The 9,447-nt window shown below is 41.0% G+C and overlaps 1 long non-coding RNA gene across 1 annotated transcript in view; it reads right to left on the reverse strand.

Moving 5' to 3' along the window:
- Positions 1–205: 205 nt before the first annotated feature.
- The window catches only part of LOC310738805, a 13,537-nt gene continuing 4,295 nt past the window's right edge, over positions 206–9,447 (reverse strand). The window contains exons 2-4 of the long non-coding RNA XR_014537156.1: positions 6,045–6,135; positions 2,387–3,726; positions 206–810 (exon numbers count right to left, since the gene is read on the reverse strand). This is a non-coding gene — a long non-coding RNA (uncharacterized lncRNA). The remainder of the gene's footprint in view (positions 811–2,386; positions 3,727–6,044; positions 6,136–9,447) is intronic.

Genomic DNA, 9,447 nt, shown 5'->3' on the forward strand with positions numbered 1-9,447 from the left:
TAGAATAGTCATAGAATGTAAAATTAAACTAAAAACCACAAATTTACATATGGACATTAGTCTTCATTAATTTTGCCAGCTGGAATCACAAATTTCTCCCAAAATGACTCTTAACCCAGATAAAACCTGAAATAACAGATAAATGTAATAATACACGATATGGATAAAGGTTTATGGACACCCACACCATAAGATTAGTATGTGGTTTTTTTTATTATATTCTTCATATTTATTTTTATTTACTTTATATTTTTTAATATTTAACTAATTTACGCTGTACAGCTGCTTTTGGACAATGTCCATTGTTTAAGGTGCGATCCAAATGAAACTAAATTTGAAATTTTAACAGAAACTGGTTGCTTTTTAGATGATTTTAGATGAAATGTTGGAATATCTTGGAGCTACGGCTGCTATCGGCCAGACTGGACCTCATAAAACCAAACTGTATGCGATTACACACACTTCCACATTTAGTTCCATATTTGCTGCTATAATGAACTCCACTCTTCTGGGAAGATGTTTCACCTGATGGAGGTGAGGTAAGGAGGCCTGGGGTGCAGTCCATGTTCCAATTTATACCAAAAGTGATCATTAGGGTTAAGGGTCAGAGCTCTATAGCAGGAGATCTTCCATTCCAATCCATGTAAACCATAGCTTTAAAAAACTGGCTTTGTGCATAGAATCATTGAAGATTCAATGCAATCACCTCCAGAGACATCTGGCCTCCAAATTTGTCAAACGTTCCAACACTTTTATCCATGTAGTGTATATGGATTGATATACAGTGAGGAAAATAAGTATTTGAACACCCTGCTATTTTGCAAGTTCTCCCACTTAGAAATCATGGAGGGGTCTGAAATTGTCATCGTAGGTGCATGTCCACTGTGAGAGACATAATCTAAAAAAAATTATCCAGAAATCACAATATATGATTTTTAAACTATTATTTGTATGATACAGCTGCAAATAAGTATTTGAACACCTGTCTATCAGCTAGAATTCTGACCCTCAAAGACCTGTTAGTCCGCCTTTAAAATATCCACCTCCACTACATTTATTATCCTAAATTAGATGCACCTGTTTGAGGTCGTTAGCTGCATAAAGACACCTGTCCGCCCCATACAATCAGTAAGAATCCAACTACTAACATGGCCAAGACCAAAGAGCTGTCCAAAGACACCAGAGACAAAATTGTACACCTCCACAAGGCTGGAAAGGGCTACGGGGAAATTGTCAAGCAGCTTGGTGAAAAAAGGTCCGCTGTTGGAGCAATCATTAGAAAATGGAAGAAGCTAAACATGATTGTCAATCTCCCTCAGACTGGGGCTCCATGCAAGATCTCACCTCGTGGGGTTTTAATGATCCTAAGGAAGGTGAGAAATCAGCCCAGAACTACACGGGAGGAGCTGGTCAATGACCTGAAAAGAGCTGGGACCACCGTTTCCAAGGTTACTGTTGGTAATACACTAAGACGTCATAGTTTGAAATCATGCATGGCACGGAAGGTTCCCCTGCTTAAACCAGCACATGTCCAGGCACGTCTTAAGTTTGCCAATGACCATTTGGATGATCCAGAGGAGTCATGGGAGAAAGTCATGTGGTCAGATGAGACCAAAATAGAACTTTTGGGTCATAATTCCACTAAACGTGTTTGGAGGAAGAAGAATGATGAGTACCATCCCAAGAACACCATCCCTACTGTGAAGCATGGGGGTGGTAGCATCATGCTTTGGGGGTGTTTTTCTGCACATGGGACAGGGCGACTGCACTGTATTAAGGAGAGAATGACCGGGGCCATGTATTGCGAGATTTTGGGGAACAACCTCCTTCCCTCAGTTAGAGCATTGAAGATGGGTCGAGGCTGGGTCTTCCAACATGACAATGACCCGAAGCACACAGCCAGGATAACCAAAGAGTGGCTCTGTAAGAAGCATATCAAGGTTCTGGCATGGCCTAGCAAGTCTCCAGACCTGAACCCAATAGAGAATCTTTGGAGGGAGCTCAAACTCAGGTTTCTCAGCGACAGGCCAGAAACCTGACTGATCTAGAGAAGATCTGTGTGGAGGAGTGGGCCAAAATCCCTCCTGCAGTGTGTGCAATCCTGGTGAAAAACTACAGGAAACATTTGACCTCTGTAATTGCAAACAAAGGCTCCTGTACCAAATATTAACATTGACTTTCTCAGGTGTATAAATACTTATTTGCAGCTGTATCATACAAATAAATAGTTAAAAAATCATACGTTGTGATTTCTGGATTTTTTTTTTTTTAGATTATGTCTCTCACAGTGGACATGCACCTACGATGACAATTTCAGACCCCTCCATGATTTCTAAGTGGGAGAACTTGCAAAATAGCAGGGTGTTCAAATACTTATTTTCCTCACTGTATATATATATATAATCACTTTTTCTCTTTTAAAATGGTAAGTTATTAAAGACAGGGCTCTGTCATCTGGAGTGCTGATCTGTTTATTAAAATGATTCATCGTGTCTAAAGCACTGGTTTATTACCTGCTACGCTGCAGATCATATGCAAATGAAACGAGAAGATATTTGTTTATTGGTTCCTTAGGCCCTTTAAATAAACAAGCTATGAGTGCAAAGAAAATGTAAATAAATAAATCCCAACAAACTCTGGTTTGATATTAAAATGCATCAGTCACACACTTGTTAGCGCTACAAGGGAGCGACTATTCAAGACCCAGATGCATGCGTCATTATTAGCACAGTATCGATTGGTCGTCGGATCCAGGCAGGGCAGAGTGTGTGGGTTGAGTTCAACTCTGGCAGGCATGACTGGCCTGTGGTGAAGAGGGCCGTGAGTGTCACTTTGCCTTTATATAAACCACTCAGAGCTGAACGCAATTGAATCAAGGAGCTCAGACATCAGGGACCACGGAGAGCAGCCCATGCTGACGCCACATGGTCTAACATACAGTAGGAACCCCGACTACAAAGCAACGGAACAGCTTCTTCTCTAAGCATTGAAAAGCGAGTGAGCTCATGTACGCATGTGGGTTATCGTGTTTCTAAAGAAGTGAATGGTGGCTGCCACTAATTTAATCTTCTACAGTATATTAGCAAACTATGTGCATGTGGACGCCTCGGTGTATCCAAACCTGTCCCATCTCTGGTTTCATGCTTATACTCAGGAGGTAAGAAGATACTTCTGTTCATTCTTCTGCTGAACATTTCCTGGTGCAAGCACTGGCACCCTTTCCTGACTTGAAGGCACTTTGCAGGCCTTGTACAGGATGAGAAAGAGAACCAGAAGGAGAACAGCAACCAATACATTACACACAATAGCCACCACTGCTGCAGTGGACAGTCCTATACCACTGTCTCTAGACTCCATGTTGGGATGTGTGAAGTAATCGCTGCAGTCTCAGTGCGGGACGAATGTGAGTGTCGGAGCGCTCAGCGGCTCAAAACCCTATCTGAAGATCACAACATATGAGCCTGTTTCTCCTCTGCCATCCTGAGATGCGTCCTAGTTTTCTCCTGTCACATCTAGTGCTTCACTCGTCTCATGCACGGTCCAGAGCATACTGCAGAAGGAATCCGTAAATTTCTGATGATACTTTGGTTTACAGGTACACCAGGAGGATTGGCTTTGCAGAACAAGATCTCCTGCTTTGTGTAATTCTATATGTCCAGGTTGGAAAAAAGGCTGTCCACATTTGACATGTCTTCGCAAAGATTCACCCAAGTGTCTTCGAGGTCTCTGAAAAAGAAGTAATGCTGAGATCAGATTGCAGTTTGTAAGCATTTTGTTTCATATTCATATAATGTAATAAAACAGAATGTAAAACGTAGCCAACAGAAAACCAGTCGTCATCTCGGCTTTCAATCAAAACTAAAGTATTGGCACCCCTTCACTCAGGTTACCTGTTGCCATTACTGCAGGCCAAAACCATGCTGCTTCTTTTGCTTATTAGGAGCTCATTAAATGAAGCTTTCCATTGTCTTTGGTTCCCCAGAATCTGTTAATGAGAGGAAAATAAATTCATGAAGACAGCCAGATTCCAATCAATCAGGAAAAGGAGGCGTCTCTACCTGTCTATCTGCAGGGTCCTATATGTGCAAAACACAATGACATACGCCCGCGTACATTTAATACGGGGCTACAGCAAAACCATAAACAACAGCAAAAGCACACAACACAAGAAAATATAACAGCAACACCACACAACACAACGATAATATATTTCAAAACCACACAACACATCTAAAATTTGATAGCAAAACCACACAAAACAAATAAAATGTTTAAAAAGTACAAAACACAACACAATTAAAATATATTTTGCAACACCACACAGCACAACAAAATATATTTCAAAACCACACAACAAAATTTTGGAAGCAAAACCACATGAAACAAATAAAATGTTTAAAAACTACAAAACACAACACTAATGTATTTAAAAAAACAAACACAACACAAAAAAATATATTTTAAAACCACACAACAAATTTGAAGAGAAAAACTGAAAGCCAGATATAAATAAATCAGCACTAAAACACTACAACAAAACCAAAAACATCTAAACCACACCAGCAAAAATCGAAACAAATCCCAACAAATGCTCAAGATAGACAGGGAAGGTCCTAGGGCTTTGCTGATTGGCTACAGGATCTGTCAGTTTGAGAGCTGTAAGACAATAAAGAGAGCTGAAGGATGTTAATGAAAAAATATATGCAAATAATAAATTATTATTCGTATAAGCATTCATATGAGTTTATTTTAGAATCGTTTTCCACTTTTTCCTGTGATAATATGAGCATGTGACCAGCCAGCAAAGAGAAAATCTTTTTTATTGTGATAGTCACATGCCATGTCCAATCAGCAATGGGCATGTAAGGTTTATTAAGCCCCGCCCCTTACTGTTCTGTTCCTGTGTTTGTGAGTTCATGTGCTGTTTTTGGTTTGTTGCTGTGTTTTAAACCATTAACCATGTTGGCTGCCAGTTCTGAAAGCTCCCTTTTAGGGCACGTTCCCTTTATAGCATGTGAGTGTTTTATACCAGGGCTGTGTGTGTCTGTGTGTGTTTAAGGTGAGGATTTACACAAGGCTTCATGCAGTCTTTACCCAGTCACCAGACACCAGTCAAATTAGAAATTGTGCCTCTATCCATCTCTCTGTCACTCAGTGAAGTATTCAAGCGCTCATCCTGCTTCCTGTCAGTGTTTCCCATTTGCCGTAACGTCTCCCTCACACGTTTTCTCTCTCTTTCTCACTTACTCACACACTCACATATGGTCACACTTTGCATGCTGCCAGTACTTTCCATAGACCTATTTATTCAGCGACAATAAACGAATAATCACGCATGTGAAACGAGCGCTTCAAAAATGATGCTAGTGAATTTTCATTCAAAGATTGTGTTGAATTGAATTAGCTCCACCCCCTTCTGTCCCTGTATGTTTTTTTTTGTTTTTTTAAGGGCAAACAAATAATATCAATATGGATGCTTATCAGTTGTGTATCATAGAAATAAGTGTAAGTGTAATGTAAATTAATGTAAATTTCTTTCTTTTTTTTCTTTTCTTTTCTTTCTAAATGCTCGGTCTGCTGCAGTTCAGAGTTTTCCATATCCAAACACACCTGACTGAAAATGGCAAAAAATATTGACCCTGATTCACTTAAAGCCCAACGGCACAAATAAATGGCGGTAAGGCTCCAGTCATGAGGCTCCGGTTAGCTGGCAGGTTGTTATTTCTAGTAGTGAGCATCCCACTTGTGTAGAGCAGAATGAAGAGGCACAAAGGGCAGCTGCATGCTGAGCAGTCAGTGTCCCTGAAGAGGAACTCCTCCTCCTCCTCCTCCTCCACACACAACTCTCAATTTAAATAACAAATGCACAAACACACACATGCACAGTCCACATATTGGTACACACTAAACAAACAGCCTCACGCGTTCCTCTGAACTTTGCTTCATTCATTTCAACAAAAAACTCTAGTCGGTAGAAATATACGGCGAAGCCCACGAGCTTCGACTTCCATACTGTCATAAAATGCAAGCCGTCGTTTACCCACCTTTTTTACCAAGACGCTCTGAAAGCCCCACCACACTCTGGAAAGCGTGTGCACTCGTGCTCAAGCTGCTGGATCACAAATGGTGGAGAGTCTAAAAGAAAAGAGCAGATCAGAGCATGCTAGCATGAGGCCTGTTCCCATTAAATCCGCCCCCATTTGGGGAGACTGGGAATGAAAATGATAGTGATGGACCCCTCCTGCAGTGAACAAGTGTGTGTGTGTGTGTGTGTGTGTGTGTTAGACCTCTTGTATTGTGACTGTACTCACTAGAACAGAGTCTAATCAGTTTTCAAACCTTTCACTCAATCAGTAATTTTTATGCATTTAATTAATGGATACACTGTCTGGACAAAAGTATTGGGACACCGGACATTCCCAGCCATATGTGGTTCTTGGATGTCTGTGAATAGTACAGAATTCTCCCTTCACTTGAACTAGGAGACCCAAACCTGTTCCAGCATGACAATACCCCTGTGCACAAACCGAAAACCATGTGCTCCACAAAATCTAGAAGAACTTCTAGAAGAACATCTTCCCAGAAGAGTAGATGTTTATATAAGGGCAAATAGGGACTGCATGTGAAATGGGATGTTTAGAAAGCACATATGAATCTTATAGTCAGGTGTCCACAAACCTTAATCCATATAGTGTGTGTGTATATATATATTTATATTAGAAAACTCCAGATGGACTTGCTGAATTTGTGCTCATAAGACACAGACAACATGATGACACGAGTAATCAGAATCAGAATAGGGTTTTGTTGACACACACAAGGAATTTGGTTTCAGCTGTTGGCGACTATTAAATATAAACAACAAAACTATACATTTAGTTTAAAGACAAGACAATACAAGACTTTACAGATTAAATACAGGGTTTCTGCAGGTTTCACAAAGTCAAATTTAAGATCTTTTTAAGAGAATTTAGAACACACACACACACACACACACTCACTCACACAAATACCTTGTTAACTGTTAACTGGCCATACAAAATATAAAATCCATTTTACATCTGTGGTACAGTCGGAGAGAGATTCGCACCAGTAGCTCAAAGCTGATTGGCTGATGCATGTTGGTCACATTTGTAGTCGTAATAAAGCAAATTATAATTGGACTGGCGAAAGATAAAAAACCCTACATTTCAATAATCATTAGAGGTAGCGTTTATATGGACATCAAAGAAATCAAGACCTGATTTCAGATTATTTCAGACTTTTTTTTGGACTTTTTAAGACCCAGTGAAAACTCTGAAATAAGACCACAATATACAGAGCATATGACAGATCAGTAATGTATAAACAGTAACGTGTGAGGGTCCATGGTAGCGCATGGACTGTGAATGAACACATAAAGGAGGGGGCACTTGTGTGTTAAACGCCGCTGGAATAGAAGCAAGGCCAGGCTGGTCTCAAGGAGGAGGCAGATGGAAGAGAGAAGCGAGAAAGAGGGAGGAGAGGAGAGGAGAGGAAAGCAGAACGTTACACGCAGTGTGTAATTATATGCGCTCTATGAGGAGATCTCGGCAGTCTGAGCAGTGTTTTATACAAGCGCCTTTGCAGCAACACACAATGACTTTTTTTCTTTTTCCTCTGTGTGTGTGTGTGTGTGTGTGTGTAGAAGGACACCCAGGCAGCACATTAGACTCCAGATCAGACACGCGAGGTGAGAATAGAAGTTGAGCTATTCTGGGTGGATTTCTGTTTGTGCACTGCTGTGTGTTTTACCGGACTCGTTTCAGAGTGTCTGACTCACGTGGTAATAAAATGCCGAACGCAGGCCAGAGTCACGCTAAACGCCACAGCGAGTGGTTGAGGGGGACACAATCAATCTGCCATCAGCCTCTTTCATCGGCGGGTTTGCGTAGGGTTCTGAGCGAAACAACACCACCCACGTGTTACAATACACACGGACGGATTTGTCAGAGCAGGCATCAATGAGATCACAGGAAATAAACTGCGTGTAGCCGGGCGACTCCTCTGACTCTCTCTCTCTCTCGTTCTCTGTCTGATTCATGCATTAGACTTATTGGTAGTCAATTTTGTTTTCCACTTGCACTGCAACAAAAAAAAAGGCCTCGAAATATTCTTTTGCCAATTCAGGAACAGGAAATTATGTCCCTAGTCTTCATGTGAAACACACACAGCTTGCCATCTAGGATGCCAGATATTCACAAAAAGGGATGAAGTGATTTCCTCTGCAGCAATTCAGCAAAAAAAAGATGTGCAAAAGATCCTGCATACATTTTTTTTCCTATACAGTAGTGCTCCTTAGCATCCATGGCATTTACTCAGTGTGTTAGAGGTGAACATTAGTTAATGAGTTAATTGTTGTACAGTGTTCTTCCGTTCTTCATGTGACGATTAATTGCACACAGGTCGCCTTCATTCAACTAATAACATGCCTTCTGGTGGAAACTGGCGGCTGCAGGAGGAATTTCAGGTTTCACGGGGGGGGGTGAATACTTATGCAATAACAACAGCTTTTTTTTTTTTTTTTACTAAGATCATTTCGCAGATTGTTTTGATTCATGATACAAAGCAAGTCAGATTCATTTCCAGCTACAAAAGAAATACTTACAAACTGGTTCCTCCTATTATTATTATTTCGACTGCTCCCATTAGGGGGCGCTACAGCAGATCATCCGTCTCCAAATCACTCTGTCCTCTACCTCTTTCAAACAACCACCTGCATGTCTCATCTCACCACATCCAAAAGCTCCTCCTTGGTCTTCCTCTTTACCTCCCTCTTCAGCATTCTTCTACTGATAAACCCCTTGTCTCTCCTCTGATCATGACCAAACCATCTCAATCACACCACTCTTACCTCGTCTTCAATATGTCCTTCCTACCCTGTCCCTCTAATAAACTCATTTCTAATTCTATCCATCATTGTCACTCCTGATGAAAATCGCAGCATCTTCAACTCTGCCTTTTTGTCAATGCCATTGTCTCGGAAACATACAACATGCACCATATGGACAAAAGACATGGGACACCTGACTTCTCCAGCCATATGTGGTTCTTTCCCAAACGTTTATCTCAAAGCTGAAGGCACACAATTGTGTCAAATGTCTTTGGATGCAGTAGCATGACATTTTCCCTTTACTTGAAGGAGGAGACCCAAACCTGTTCCAGCATGCATGGGATGGAGTGGAAGATCTCCTGCAATAGAGATATAAACCCTATTGAACACCATTTTAGGATAAATTGGAACACTGCACCCCAGGCCTCCTCACGCCACCTACACCAGTATCTGACTGTGTCTGAATGAGCACAAATCTCCATAAGCACACTCCAAATTCTAGAGGAACATCTTCCCAGAAGAGTGGAGAGAATTTTAAAAGCGAAGGAATGTGATGCTCAAAAAGCATTCCTATAAGCAGGTGTCCACAAACATGC

This window comes from Silurus aristotelis (assembly GCF_946808225.1).
Source record: "Silurus aristotelis genome assembly, chromosome: 16".
Lineage (NCBI taxonomy): Eukaryota > Metazoa > Chordata > Actinopteri > Siluriformes > Siluridae > Silurus > Silurus aristotelis.